Raw genomic sequence first — 16,331 nt, forward strand, 5'->3', positions numbered from 1 at the left:
TAGGGTTAGGATCCCTTTATCACCTTGATGGTGGGGGGTTAGGGCTAGGGTTAGGATCCCTTTATCACCTTGATGGTGGGGGGTTAGGGCTAGGGTTAGGATCCCTTTATCACCTTGATGGTGGGGGGTTAGGGCTAGGGTTTGGATCCCTTTATCACCTTGATGGTGGGGGGTTAGGGTTTGGATCCCTTTATCACCTTGATGGTGGGGGGTTAGGGTTTGGATCCCTTTATCACCTTGATGGTGGGGGGTTAGGATCCCATTATCACCTTGATGGTGGGGGGTCAGGGTTTGGATCCCTTTATCACCTTGATGGTGGGGGTTAGGGTTTGGATCCCTTTATCACCTTGATGGTGGGGGGTTAGGATCCCTTTATCACCTTGATGGTGGGGGGTTAGGTTTAGGATCCCTTTATTACCTTGATGGTGGGGGGTTAGGGCTAGGGTTAAGGGTAGGGTTTGGATCCCTTTATCACCTTGTTGGTGGGAGGATAGGGTTTGGATTCCTTTATCACCTTGATGGTGGGGGGTTAGGGTTTGGATTCCTTTATCACCTTGATGGTGGGGGGTTAGGATCCCTTTATCACCTTGATGGTGGGGGGTTAGGGCTAGGGTTAAGGGTAGGGTTTGGATCCCTTTATCACCTTGATGGTGGGGGGGTTAGGGTTTGGATCCCTTTATCACCTTGATGGTGGGGGGTTAGGGGTAGGGCTTGGATCCCTTTATCACCTTGATGGTGGGGGGTTAGGGTTTGGATCCCTTTATCACCTTGATGGTGTGGGGATAGGGCTAGGGTTAGGATCCCTTTATCACCTTGATGGTGGGGGGTTAGGGCTAGGGTTTGGATCCCTTTATCACCTTGATGGTGGGGGGGTGGCTTATCAGTGTGTAGACTAGTTTTTTCTCTATGGAAACGCATGCGTTAAAAAACGCAACCAAACGCATGTGCTTAAAAACGCATGCGTTTACATAGACAGCAATACGTTTTTTTGCGGCAAAAAACGCCTCTAGAAATTACTACATGTTGCATTTCCGCAACAAAACGCAAGCATAGAAACGACGCATGCATCGTCAAACGCGGCAAAACGCATACAAAAAAAAGCATGCGTTTTTAATGTTAAATATAGGGAAAAAAACGCATGCGTTTATATGCGTTAAAACGCAGCGGCAATTATGTCGTTCAAAAGTACAACTTGTCCCTGCAAAAAAATAAGCCATATTGACAGAAAAATAAAAAAAAAGTTATGGGTCTGGGAAGGAGGGGAGCGAAAAACGAAAATACCCAGGGTCATGAAGGGGTTATCCGGGTCACCCAGCTACCCCAGGTGTAGTCTTAAATTGAAGCTAACCTCGTGAGAAGACATGCAATACGTTCGTCGTCACTCTACGAGGTTCCCAGAGCACGCTAGGACGAATATGAGTTTTAATAAAGTTCTGAGTCTCTCTGGAAAGAGGAGTGGAGTCCATAGCTCCGCCAACTCAGTGATGTCACGACCAGGGGGTATAAGTGAGGGGGAGCTCATTTTTCACTAGTCTTTGCCCAGGAAAAGAGCTAACAGCAGCTCTCCAAGCTGCTTTGATGCATTTTGATGTTGTTCCTCCCCCCAGCCGCATGGTCAGCCATGATCTGAAATGATATGAGAGAACTGTAAGTGTTTTTTTCAACTTTAATCCCTTTTTATTTGTAATCGTTCTGTACATCTGATACTTGTCTCCTTTTATAATATCTTTTTATACGTTCGTAAACACTGCCTACCTTTTGGAGTAAAATATATAAAATTACTAGCTTTGTATCTCCTTGCTCAATAACGTACGGTCACGTCCTCTGAAGTAAATTACGCTACTAATTGGGTTGGCTCCTGACCCATTACCAATTCAGGAACAGGAGCTGGTGGCAGCGGAAAGTGTCCTGAGCCGTTGGGAAAACTGGTAGCGACAAACAGCGTTGATAATTATTGTTCCCGCCTAAGTGGGAGCAGTTATATCGCCCTCGCTGCAGTGTGCCCATTAGCCAGTGTAGTAAGACAACCTTTCTTGAGACAAATTATCGTAGGTGCAGTACCCTGTCTGACCTGAGGGTAAGAGGGGCAACAGAGAGCTGCAAGTTCCAAATTGGAACTGGAATATAGATAAATCCCCTTGATAAAAGAACTGGGGCCAACCAAACTACCCCGGTTCATGACATATTGGTGTCAGCGGTGGGGATGATAAAAATATCCCCCCTGTGATTCGTGACATATGGATATTAAAATTGTGTAGGTTTTGTTATAATTGTTTAAGTAAAACAAAAACAGTTTAGACCGCACCAACGCCTCTATAAATTAGCTGACACTGCTCACCTGCAGTGGAGGTCTAGTCTTTAGATTCCGGGTGCTGTAGCCGAATAAACAAATGGAACAATCCAAAGCAGAAGAGAAAAGAGGCAGCACTCACCGATCTTCCGAGACAGGTAAATTTATTACTCACAATAAAACCTTCACGGCTGGGGGTGCTGAGATTCTGAGTGCGGCAAGCCTGATGACGGCCGTTTCGCGCCTAACGGGTGCTTCTATGGGTCAGCCTGCGAAACGGCTGTCGTCAGGCTTGCCGCACTCAGAATCTCAGCACCCCCGGCCGTGAAGGTTTTATTGTAATAAATTTACCTGTCTCGGAAGATCGGTGAGTGCTGCCTCTTTTCTCTTCTGCTTTGGTTTGTTAGAATTGTTGCCTATGCAATGTACTGTCTTGCATCTCTCTTTGGCATGAGTCACCCCAGTTTATTGTTTGGTTTTAATATGAATAATAAATATATATTTTTCATCTACCTCGAATTGTACACTTCTTGACCCGAGATTTTCTTCCATCGTCATCATATATTAAGATTTGATTTATGTATAAACGTGTGACGCTGAGTCACTACTCACTGACAAGCCTAGAGAAAGGGTAGACAGGAGGTCTGAGGTCAGATACCAGGAGGGCACAAGATAAACAGCTGCAGGACAAAGTCGTGGTCAGGAAACAGTCCAGGGTCAAATACCAGGAGGGTACGTCAAGACTAGGAAGTAAGAAAAACAGACAGTCAGAGGCCAAGTACGGGGTCAGGTACCTGCAGTCAGAAAGCGGCAAGAGCAGAAGGGATAATCCACATGAATAGTCACGACAAAGCCTACGTCCGGCAACAAGATCAGAGAAAGACACAATCAGACAGAGCTAAGCACATACCAAACTAAGCTCAGCTACAGCTGACACTGATCTGCTCACAGCTAGCCAGCTAAATAACTAGAAAATTACCAAAGATGAGAGGCACCTGGGGAAATGCCTGAAGCAAGCCCAGATTGAGCAGCAGGGCTGTTGATCAAAATGCTGTGAGCCCAGAATGCCCCAGGATCAGATTGGATGAATGGACTGTCAGTCACAACACTGACAGTTCAGCATACATCAGATCCCATTGCGAGGTTGAGTCATCACTCACAGCCTCCCTAGTCCATAGTAAAGATGAGAAAATGACAAAAAGATTTCCCACATTCTGAATATGAATACAGCTTTTCTCTGTATGATTTCACTCATGTCTAACAAGATTTAATTTACTGAAGATTTCCCACACATTGAACATGAATATAGCTTATCTCCTGTGTGAGTTCTCCTATGTTTAACAAGTTGTGATTTCTCTGTAAAGCATTTTTCACATTGTAAACATGAAAACGGTTTCTTCCCTGTGTGAATTCTTAGATGTGTTACAAGATTTGCTTTTTGGATAAAACATTTCCCACATTATGAACATGAATGTGACTTCTCTCCTGTATGAATTCTCTGATGTCTAATAAGATGCCCTTTAACCGTGAAGGACTTCCCACATTCTGAACATGAAAATGGCTTTTCTCTTGCGTGATATCTCTGATGCATAATAAGAGTCCCTTTTTGTGTGAAGGATTTCTCACATTCTGAACATGAAAATGGCCTTTCTCCTGTGTGAATTCTCTGATGTATAATAAGACTACTGTTACGTTTGAAGGATTTTCCGCATTCTGAACATGAAAATGGCCTTTCTCCTGTGTGAATTCTCTGATGTTTAATAAGAGTCCCTTTTTCTGTGAAGGATTTCTCACATTCTGAACATGAAAATGGCCTTTCTCCTGTGTGAATTCTCTGATGTATAATAAGACTACTGTTACGTTTGAAGGATTTCCCACATTCTGAACATGAAAATGGCTTTTCTCCTGTGTGAATTCTCTCATGTAGAACACATTTTGATTTACTTGGAAAGCATTTCCCACATTCTGAACAGGAGTATGGCTTCTCTCCTTCATGTTTCCTTTGAGTTAGATAATCTGAGCTTTTAGTAAATTTCTTGTGACACTGAAATCTTGTATCCACTTTGTCACCTGGAATTGTGGTAACAATACGAGATTGCTCAGGAGAGGGTTCCTCATCATTAGGAGGATTATAAGAAAGTGAAGTACTGTGAAGTCCAGGAGGTCCATGAAGGGTAATGAGGTATTCTCCATAAGAGTGCTTCCTGATATCTTCTTTTTTACAATTTAGTGACAAACTGCTATTATCACAAGGATTTCCTATAAAGATGAAAGATAAAATTCACAAAAGGGATTTTGAAATTTGATGGAGCTCAAAATGAAGACCCTTGTCAGTGAAAGTACAGGTAATAAGGAACACAACTACATGCCATAACATTATCACAATAGGTAAAGTGAATAACATTTATAAAATGGCGACATTGGCACAAATCGACCTCTAAAAATTAACCTTCATTAATGTATTTAAAAGGGTCAAAAATACTTGATTATGTTATAAAGGTGAAAAAATGGAGGGTCAATAGGGGAAAAAAAGAAAAACCTAGGACTAATGTCTCCCTAGATGAGCCCTAAAGTTCACCCTACCTGCCAGCGGAGGATGGCACCCTAGTGGAAGACGTGATGGCACCCCCGCTGAATGCGCTACGGACCCTAATGCACCCTGAACATCCTACACACTATAATATAGACAAAAAAAACACACACATACAAAAACAATTAAAGGGACCATCCAAGATATAAATATCTCGTAGTTATTGCTGTATGTTCCAGGAAGGATGCAGACAAGATGTGTAGTCACATTAATACCCCAACAAAGATGATATGGCCAGAGCAATCACATTAATAGTCATCTTTGGGGCTACAATTTAGACAAAGAAAATCTGATCCGTATCGCTATTACACAGCGCCTATAATATTTATATGGTCTTCAATATACTAATGGAACACCAATCAAATGGGTGCACAGTCAGATATCACATGACAAGGTACTATTAGATAATTAGCTCCTTTCTGTTTCCTTAATTCAAAAGCCTAATGCCCAATGTGATACCTTCTATTCGCCCCCCCCCCCAAAAAAAATGGGTGCACAACTGAACATAAATTCGCCATACAAAAATCCCACACAATATAGGTATTAATCCACTCTCCTCCTCCTCTAATTTCAGAAACCAGTGGTTTCCTGGGTCTCACAATTTTCCCGATGGATAACGACACACACTGGAGAGAGTGGACCTGCGGGAGAAGAATCACCTCTCCATCCCTTTAGCGGATTCCTCCGATGTCTTATCATGGAAAGGTCGAAGCTGACGCCAACCTCTGTACCACTGTACCTCTATACCACCCGATACAGTCTGGCTCTGGAGAGCGAGCTGGCAGTGCTGGGGGGCGAGGACCATTTTCCGGATCACATGAACACATCTCGTGTGTTAAAGGTTAGGGTCCTGCTGGATTGACAGTCCACGCCGTACACTTTGTCTCTACGTGGGATAACAGAGGGAATATTCACACTATTTCCCTACAAAAGGTTAAGAAAAATCCTTCAGAAAAAGAAAAAACGTAAAAAATTATTGAAAGATGCCAAAAACCGGTGTACATATGGGTCTACTGAAAAACCCGTGTCCGCGTCCTTCTGACACTTAGGCTAGTTTCACATTTGCGTTTAAAAACATAGTAACATAGTAACATAGTTAGTAAGGCCGAAAAAAGACATTTGTCCATCCAGTTCAGCCTATATTCCATCATAATAAATACCCAGATCTACGTCCTTCTACAGAACCTAATAATTGTATGATACAATATTGTTCTGCTCCAGGAAGACATCCAGGCCTCTCTTGAACCCCTCGACTGAGTTCGCCATCACCACCTCCTCAGGCAAGCAATTCCAGATTCTCACTGCCCTAACAGTAAAGAATCCTCTTCTATGTTGGTGGAAAAACCTTCTCTCCTCCAGACGCAAAGAATGCCCCCTTGTGCCCGTCACCTTCCTTGGTATAAACAGATCCTCAGCGAGATATTTGTATTGTCCCCTTATATACTTATACATGGTTATTAGATCGCCCCTCAGTCGTCTTTTTTCTAGACTAAATAATCCTAATTTCGCTAATCTATCTGGGTATTGTAGTTCTCCCATCCCCTTTATTAATTTTGTTGCCCAAATTTTTGTTTAAAACGCAAACGCTGGTGGTGAAAAAAACGCATATAAACGCGTACAAACGCTGCGTTTTTTAGACGCATGCGTTTTTGCATGTGGTAAAAAAAGCCTCGTTTTAACGCGTTTACATGCGTTTGCGTTTTTGAAACGCATGATGAGAAGTGTGTGAAAGCTGCCAATCATAAAAATCAACTAGAAAACCCACTATAAATAGAAATAGCTAGGGTAAGGGTTAGGGTCCCTAGGGTTAGGGTTTGGATCCCTTTATCACCTTGATGGTGGGGGGATAGGGCTAGGGTTAGGATCCCTTTATCACCTTGATGGTGGGGGGTTAGGGCTAGGGTTAGGATCCCTTTATCACCTTGATGGTGGGGGGTTAGGGCTAGGGTTAGGATCCCTTTATCACCTTGATGGTGGGGGGTTAGGGCTAGGGTTAGGGTTTGGATCCCTTTATCACCTTGATGGTGGAGGGTTAGGGTTTGGATCCCTTTATCACCTTGATGGTGGGGGGTTAGGGTTTGGATCCCTTTATCACCTTGATGGTGGGGGGTTAGGGTTTGGATCCCTTTATCACCTTGATGGTGGGGGGTTAGGGTTAGGATCCCATTATCACCTTGATGGTGGGGGGTCAGGGTTTGGATCCCTTTATCACCTTGATGGTGGGGGGTTAGGGTTTGGATCCCTTTATCACCTTGATGGTGGGGGGTTAGGGTTTGGATCCCTTTATCACCTTGATGGTGGGGGGTTAGGTTTAGGATCCCTTTATTACCTTGATGGTGGGGGGTTAGGGCTAGGGTTAAGGGTAGGGTTTGGATCCCTTTATCACCTTGTTGGTGGGAGGATAGGGTTTGGATTCCTTTATCACCTTGATGGTGGGGGGTTAGGGTTTGGATTCCTTTATCACCTTGATGGTGGGGGGTTAGGGTTAGGGGTAGGGTTAGGATCCCTTTATCACCTTGATGGTGGGGGGTTAGGGCTAGGGTTAAGGGTAGGGTTTGGATCCCTTTATCACCTTGATGGTGGGGGGGTTAGGGTTTGGATCCCTTTATCACCTTGATGGTGGGGGGTTAGGGTTAGGGGTAGGGCTTGGATCCCTTTATCACCTTGATGGTGGGGGGTTAGGGTTAGGGTTTGGATCCCTTTATCACCTTGATGGTGTGGGGATAGGGCTAGGGTTAGGGTTTGGATCCCTTTATCACCATGATGGTGTGGGGATAGGGCTAGGGTTAGGGGTAGGGTTTGGATCCCTTTATCACCTTAATGGTGGGGGGTGAGGGCTAGGGTTAGGGTTTGGATCCCTTTATCACCTTGATGGTGGGGGGGTGGCTTATCAGTGTGTAGACTAGTTTTTTCTCTATGGAAACGCATGCGTTAAAAAACGCAACCAAACGCATGTGCTTAAAAACGCATGCGTTTACATAGACAGCAATACGTTTTTTTGCGGCAAAAAACGCCTCTAGAAATTACTACATGTTGCATTTCCGCAACAAAACGCAAGCATAGAAACGACGCATGCATCGTCAAACGCGGCAAAACGCATACAAAAAAAAGCATGCGTTTTTAATGTTAAATATAGGGAAAAAAACGCATGCGTTTATATGCGTTAAAACGCAGCGGCAAAAAACGCAAATGTGAAACCAGCCTAAGGCTACTTTCACACTTTGCGTTTTTAGCAATCCGTCGTTTTTGGAAAAAAACGGATCCTGCAAATGTGCTCGCAGGATGCGTTTTTTACCCATAGACTTATATTAGTCGTGTCGTGTTTTGGCGGACAGCGGCACAAAAAAGTGAACTTTTTTTGTCCGTCGCATCCGCCATTTTCTACCGCGCATGCGCGGCCGGAACTCTGCCCCATTCTCCCCGAACTTCAGAATGGGCAGCGGATGCGTTGAAAAACTGCATCCGCTGCCCACGTCGTACACAAATTTCACAACGTGCGTCAGTACGTCGGCCCAACGCATAGCGACGGACACGTACTGACGCAAGTGTGAAAGCGGCCTAAGCTAAACTGGTCAGCTGCTGTACACTACTGAGGAGGAGATCGCTGTTTATTGCCTAGTGTCAGCAGCAGACCCCCATGGCTTCCGGTGTCCTCCAATGAAGCGATAGAGAAACTAGCTCAGTCACTCAGGGGTTAAGTTTGTATTTTTGTATCTTTTTCGTTATTTTTTTCTTTGGATTTATTCGCAGTTGTTTTCGGCAGCGATTACCGTTCTGGAGCAGGAAACTGTAAATGGTCGTGTAAAGGGTTAATAGTCGCTGAGTAACAGACGGCACACGGCCAATGTAACTCGCTTGGACTGATCAGATGAGTAGGGTTTTTTTTCATAGACCCAATATACATTTAAAGGGATGTTCCCAAAATCACAATGTTTTATTTTTTTTTTAATTTTGCCAGTATAAAGCATTTTTAAATCTGTCCTATTTTGCACATATCACCCCCTAATCAGGGCCGTATTTAGAGTTTCTGCTGCCCTAGGCACTATTAGTGCGGCCTCCCCCATTGGTGAGTATGAATAAGGCTGGAGTTACATTAGCGAGGAATACGGACAAGTGCTATGCGAGAAAAAAAATAAACGCATAACACTGGGACCAGTATTAATCTATGGGGCAACTCCCATCATCGTTTGTTTTTCTCGGCCGTATTAGCCGCGCGAGTGATTTCACCCGTATATCAGCCGAGACTCGCCAATGCAAGTCAATGGGTGCGAGAAGAAAAAAAAATAAAAATCGCACAGCACTCGCACCATGCGAGTGCTGTCTGATTTTTGTGCACCGGCATCCTTTGAAAAGCCGGCAAATTATGTGCGGTGTACAGTAAAATCACACTGACAGGTTAGAATAGAAAAGATAAAATAGGTATATATACATAGTGTATATATATATATATATATATATATATATATATATATATATATATATATATATATATATATATACACACTATATAATTGTCTAAGGGTCACTTCCGTCTGTCCTTCTGTCACGGATATTCATTGGTCACAGCCTCTGTCTGTCAAGGAAATCCAAGTCGCTGATTGGTCGCGGAAAAAAGCCACGACCAATCAGCGACGGGCACAGTCCGGAAGAAAATGGCCGCTCCTTACTTCCTGCAGTCACTGCCCGGCACCCGCATACTCCCCTCCAGTCACCGCTAACACAGGGTTAATGCCGGCAGTAACGGACCGCCTTATGCCGCGGGTAACGCACTCCGTTATTGCCGCTATTAACCCTGTGTGTCCTCACCTTTTTACTATTGATGCTGCCTATGCGGCATCAATAGTAAAAAATCTAATGTTAAAAATAATAAAAAAAAACAAAAAACCTGCTATACTCACCCTCCGTTGTCCGCAGAGCCGCTCGCGACGGCGGCCATCTTCCGTTCCCAGCGATGCATTGCGAAATTAATCAGAAGACTTAGCGGCCTCGCGAGACTGCTAAGTTATCTGGGTAATTTCGCAATGAATCCTGGGAACGGAAGATGGCGGCAGCCGCGCGCTCATCGCCTGCGTCAGATCCGAAGGGGAGTATGTTACAACTACAATGGGCCCTCGGATCCGAAGGGGAGTATGTTTATTTTTTAACCTGTGACATACGTGGCTGGGCAATATACTACGTGTCTGGCCAATATACTACGTGGCTGGGCAATATACTACGTGACTGGGCAATATACTACGTGACTGGGCAATATACTATGTGACTGGGCAATATACTACGTGACTGGGCAATATACTACGTGACTGGGAAATATACTACGTGACTGGGAAATATACTACGTGGGCTGGGCAATATACTACGTGACTGGGCAATATACTACGTGACTGGGCAATATACTACGTGTCTGGCCAATATACTACATGTCTGGCCAATATACTACGTGACTGGGCAATATACTACGTGACTGGGCAATATACTACGTGACTGGGCAATATACTACGTGTCTGGGCAATATACTACGTGACTGGGCAATATACTACGTCTCTGGCCAATATACTACATGTCTGGCCAATATACTACGTGACTGGGCAATATACTACGTGACTGGGCAATATACTACGTGGCTGGGCAATATACTACGTGTCTGGGCAATATACTACGTGACTGGGCAATATACTACGTCTCTGGCCAATATACTACGTGACTGGGCAATATACTACGTGACTGGGCAATATATTACGTGACTGGGCAATATACTACGTGACTGGGCAATATACTACGTGGGCTGGGCAATATACTACGTGTCTGGCCAATATACTACGTGTCTGGCCAATATACTACGTGTCTGGCCAATATACTACGTGTCTGGCCAATATACTACGTGTCTGGCCAATATACTACGTGTCTGGCCAATATACTACGTGTCTGGCCAATATACTACGTGGCTGGGCAATATACTACGTGACTGGGCAATATACTACGTGACTGGGCAATATACTATGTGACTGGGCAATATACTACGTGACTGGGCAATATACTACGTGACTGGGAAATATACTACGTGACTGGGAAATATACTACGTGGGCTGGGCAATATACTACGTGACTGGGCAATATACTACGTGACTGGGCAATATACTACGTGTCTGGCCAATATACTACATGTCTGGCCAATATACTACGTGACTGGGCAATATACTACGTGACTGGGCAATATACTACGTGACTGGGCAATATACTACGTGTCTGGGCAATATACTACGTGACTGGGCAATATACTACGTGTCTGGCCAATATACTACATGTCTGGCCAATATACTACGTGACTGGGCAATATACTACGTGACTGGGCAATATACTACGTGGCTGGGCAATATACTACGTGTCTGGGCAATATACTACGTGACTGGGCAATATACTACGTCTCTGGCCAATATACTACGTGACTGGGCAATATACTACGTGACTGGGCAATATATTACGTGACTGGGCAATATACTACGTGACTGGGCAATATACTACGTGGGCTGGGCAATATACTACGTGTCTGGCCAATATACTACGTGTCTGGCCAATATACTACGTGTCTGGCCAATATACTACGTGTCTGGCCAATATACTACGTGTCTGGCCAATATACTACGTGTCTGGCCAATATACTACGTGTCTGGCCAATATACTACGTGACTGGGCAATATACTACGTGACTGGGCAATATACTACGTGACTGGGCAATATACTACGTGTCTGGGCAATATACTACGTGACTGGGCAATATACTACGTGACTGGGCAATATACTACGTGTCTGGGCAATATACTACGTGACTGGGCAATATACTACGTGGCTGGGCAATATACTACGTGGATATGCATATTCTAGAATACCCGATGCGTTAGAATCGGGCCACCATCTAGTAAATTATATATATATATATACACACGTCAGTGACACACATACAGACATCTGGCGCTAATGCAACTCTGAGAAAAAAACGGATCCGTTTTTTTCAAAGCTCGCCAGATTGTGCCTGAAACAGAAAAACGGATGTGTGAAAGTGGCTTTAGTAATGGAGAGGCGTCAATAAGACACCTATCCATTACTAATCCTACAGTTGTTTAGGGGTTAAAAGAAAAAGACACCGCCAGAAAAGTCCCTAGTGAATCAACCACAGGGCATGCTGGGATTTGCAGTCCTACAACATCTCCATAATTAGAATGACAGGACAGGTTGTAACTTGTAGTTATCCTGCAGCTACAGAATAAAAAGGCAGAGCGCGAAGGGACAAGTCCCCCTTAGACAAAGACTGGGAATGCTGGAATGCTTATGGTTCTAAAGCAGCTCCGGAATCAGAAAAACAAGACATGCTGTGATGCTGGAACGTTTAGAGGGGCGGACACACATTGCAGAGGCCCCCTTATAGTGATCAGGACATGGTTAATGTCCCTCTCAGCACCTCCCCCTCTGTTCTTATCCTCATGGCACAGCACAGGCAGCAGCAGAGGGAATCAGTGATGTGATCAGATGCTCCTTCCCTCCCAGCAGACCGCAGCATCAACACTAAGAGGTGAGGGACAGGGCCCCTCTCAGCATAATCTTGTGTAGTCTGCACAGAGTGAGCCCAGCCTCTCCTGCTAGCGCTGAAGCTGCCGGACATGCTGGGACTAGTAGTTCCTCACCAAGCACTGTACAACTGACCTGGACCCAACAATCCGCACCATGCTCCCCCGCAGCTACTCCGTCACTTAGGCAGGAACTGAACTTGGCGCCACAGCGAGGAGGGGGCGGGGCCTGCAGTGTGACGTGTTCCTCTTCCAGCAACCTGTGCCGTTCACGTGACAATGCAGGATCCGAGAGCCCCGCAGCAGCCAGAAGATGTAGGTAGGAGGGAGGGCTGGTTGGAGGGAGGGACGGAGGGCTAGTGGGATGGAGGGATGTCTGGTCGGAGGGAGGTCTGGTCGGAGGGAGGGAGGTCTGGTCGGAGGGAGGGAGGGAGGGTTGCTTTTCGGTGGGCGGGACCCGGACTATAAAAAAAAAAAAAAAATTTAAAAAAAAAAAAAACCTTTGCTCTGGTGCCGCCCCCCCGCATCGTCACCGCCCTAGGCACGTGCCCTCGAGTGCCTAGTGGCAAATACGGCCCTGCCCCTAATTACGCCCTTCCAGGCTCTGTTTACCCAACAGTTCCTGTGTGAACCCATATGTGGGGAGGAACCGCATGTTATATACTAGGGTGGGGGCAACAGGGCCGGATATTATACGCTGGGGGGCTATGGGGCCGGATATGATATTATACGCTGGGGGGCTATGGGGCCGGATATTATACGCTGGGGGGCTATGGGGCTGGATATTATACGCTGGGGGGGCTATGGGGCTGGATATTATACGCTGGGGGGTTATGGGGCTGGATATTATACGCTGGGGGGCTATAGGGCTGGATATTATACGCTGGGGGGCTATGGGGCTGGATATTATACGCTGAGGGGCTATGGGGCTGGATATTATACGCTGGGGGGGCTATGGGGCTGGATATTATACGCTGGGGGGGCTATGGGGCTGGATATTATACGCTGGGGGGCTATGGGGCTGGATATTATACGCTGGGGGGCTATGGGGCTGGATATTATACGCTGGGGGGCTATGGGGCCGGATATTATACGCTGGGGGGGCTATGGGGCTGGATATCATACGCTGGGGGGCTATGGGGCTGGATATTATACGCTGGGGGGCTATGGGGCTGGATATTATACGCTGGGGGGCTATGGGGCTGGATATTAGACGCTGGGGGGCTATGGGGCCGGATATTATACGCTGGGGGGCTATGGGGCCAGATATTATACGCTGGGGGGGCTATGGGGCCGGATATTATACGCTGGGGGGCTATGGGGCTGGATATTATACGCTGGGGGGCTATGGGGCCGGATATTATACGCTGGGGGGCTATGGGGTCGGATATTATACGCTGGGGGGCTATGGGGCTGGATATTATATGCTGGGGGGCTATGGGGCTGGATATTATACGCTGGGGGCTATGGGGCTGGATATTATACGCTGGGGGGCTACGGGGCCGGATATTATACGCTGGGGGGGCTAAGGGGCCGAATATATCACATCTGTTTGTAGATACAAGCTCATAATCCCTTTTATGATGAAGCAATTCTCCACCCCGGCACAGAGGAGGGACTAAACATTTGTCATGTACTGTCACCTACCTGGTGTCCTCCGACTGAGACCGGTGTTCTGGTTCTCCTACAGCCAAGATGGCCTCCATAGTGGCAGAGGGATGACATCCATATGTCTGACCCACACCTCCATAGCATGGCACTTCCGGACTTACCACAGGTCTCTTCATGTCACCAGGCGGCAGACTTGGATGTAGAGGGACCAGAACGTCGGCCTTAGTGCAGGAGGCAGTGGTAGACAAACAGAGGGGACAGGTAGGACGACTCTACATGTGACATGTCACTCGTCAGCACCAGGCAGAGGCTGCTACATCACCGACATCCATAGGACGGGGAGATTCACAACCTGTAACACAAGCTCAGTCATTTATATGGCAGCACGGGACTTGTGGAAGAAAAATACGGATGGAAGGGGTGGAAGAAATATTCTCAAAGGTAAAGGAAAACTAAATCTGTGCTTCCTAAATCATTAAGAAGAGGTGTGAAGGCGGCCCTGTTATTCATCGGTGCACCGCCGGACTGTACAGGAGCAGCCGCGCCATCACCGGACGCTTCTGCTTAGATGAGGACAGCAGATAAAGCTTCACTGCACCGGAGACTCCACACGATATCACACATTGCGGTCATTATTACATAACGGTCATCGTCATCATCATCATGCACCGGTTAATATCACACACCTGTGGAAACATCTCCAGGAATCTCCTCCTTCCCGTCACTCACACACGGCTGATCCCCCCTCGTCATCGCTTCCTCTTCTGTCTCTTCCTTCACTTTATTCTTAGTCGGATCTTCCTCCTGATAGATCAGATGTAACAATCAGCACAATACAAGAAACCACCAAAATCTGTGACATCTATGACCTCGATCAAAAATGTCCCCCCGTATACAGATCCGGTACAGGGCTCAGCGCCGTCTACCAGATGATCCTCCAGGATGTTGTGTTTCTCCTCCGGACAGTCCGGGGAATACAGAGGACCGGGACATCTCTCTGGTGGATTTCTCCTCCTGGATCCATCTGTAGGAAACACACAGTGATGGAATAGATTGTGTCATATGATGATGAGATCATGGGTAGTAGACGGTGACCACAGAACATGACAGTCTCCCCTCCTCACCCTGCTGATCAGCCCACACATCCATCATCTCTTCTGCGTCATCTATGACCTCAACCTTAATGTCAATCAGATCTTCACCCTAAAAGAAAAGTGTATGATGAGCTCAGGTCCCATCACTTCATGGTCAGATGTTGTGGAGGCTTCAGTGTCATCTACCTGATGATCCTCCGGGATGTTGTGATTCTCCTCCGGACAGTCCTGGGGATACAGAGGACGGGGACATCTCTCTGGTGGATTTCTCCTCCTGGATCCATCTGTGGAGACACACAGACTGAATACATCACCTGCCGTGTATCTGTCTATATATGTGTTATGGCTGGCAATCAGGCAACACAGCGTGCAGTAATCAGCGCACATACAGAGATCTGGTAATAACCAAAAACAATAGGACGAGCTCTGAGACGTGGAATCTCTGTAGACTGCAGTACCTGATCTATCCTCACACAACTATAAGCAGCAGTGGATTGCGCCTATCACTACCTATGCAACTCGGCACTGCCTGAGGAGCTGACTAGCCTGAAGATAGAAATACAAGCCTGACTTACCTCAGAGAAATACCCCAAAGGAATAGGCAGCCCCCCACATATAATGACTGTTAGCAAGATGAAAAGACAAACGTAGGAATGAAATAGATTCAGCAAAGTGAGGCCCGATATTCTAGACAGAGCGAGGATAGCAAAGAGAACTATGCAGTCTACAAAAAACCCTAAAACGAAAACCACGCAAAGGGGCAAAAAGACCCACCGTGCCGAACTAACAGCACGGCGGTGCACCCCTTTGCTTCTCAGAGCTTCCAGAAAAAGTTAATAGCAAGCTGGACAGAAAAAACAGAAAACAAACTAGAAGCACTTATCTAGCAGAGCAGCAGGCCCAAGGAAAGATGCAGTAGCTCAGATCCAACACTGGAACATTGACAAGGAGCAAGGAAGACAGACTCAGGTGGAGCTAAATAGCAAGGCAGCCAACGAGCTCACCAAAACACCTGAGGGAGGAAGCCCAGAGACTGCAATACCACTTGTGACCACAGAAGTGAACTCAGCCACAGAATTCACAACAGTACCCCCCCCTTGAGGAGGGGTCACCGAACCCTCACCAGAACCCCCAGGCCGACCAGGATGAGCCACATGAAAGGCACGAACAAGATCTGGGGCATGGAC

At 46.3% G+C, this 16,331-nt stretch overlaps 1 pseudogene; it reads right to left on the bottom strand.

Moving 5' to 3' along the window:
- Positions 1–16,331, bottom strand: part of LOC138657556 (zinc finger protein 271-like) — a 111,721-nt pseudogene that overhangs the window by 8,773 nt on the left and 86,617 nt on the right.

This window comes from Ranitomeya imitator, chromosome 1 (genome assembly GCF_032444005.1).
Source record: "Ranitomeya imitator isolate aRanImi1 chromosome 1, aRanImi1.pri, whole genome shotgun sequence".
In the NCBI taxonomy this organism is placed as follows: domain Eukaryota; kingdom Metazoa; phylum Chordata; class Amphibia; order Anura; family Dendrobatidae; genus Ranitomeya; species Ranitomeya imitator.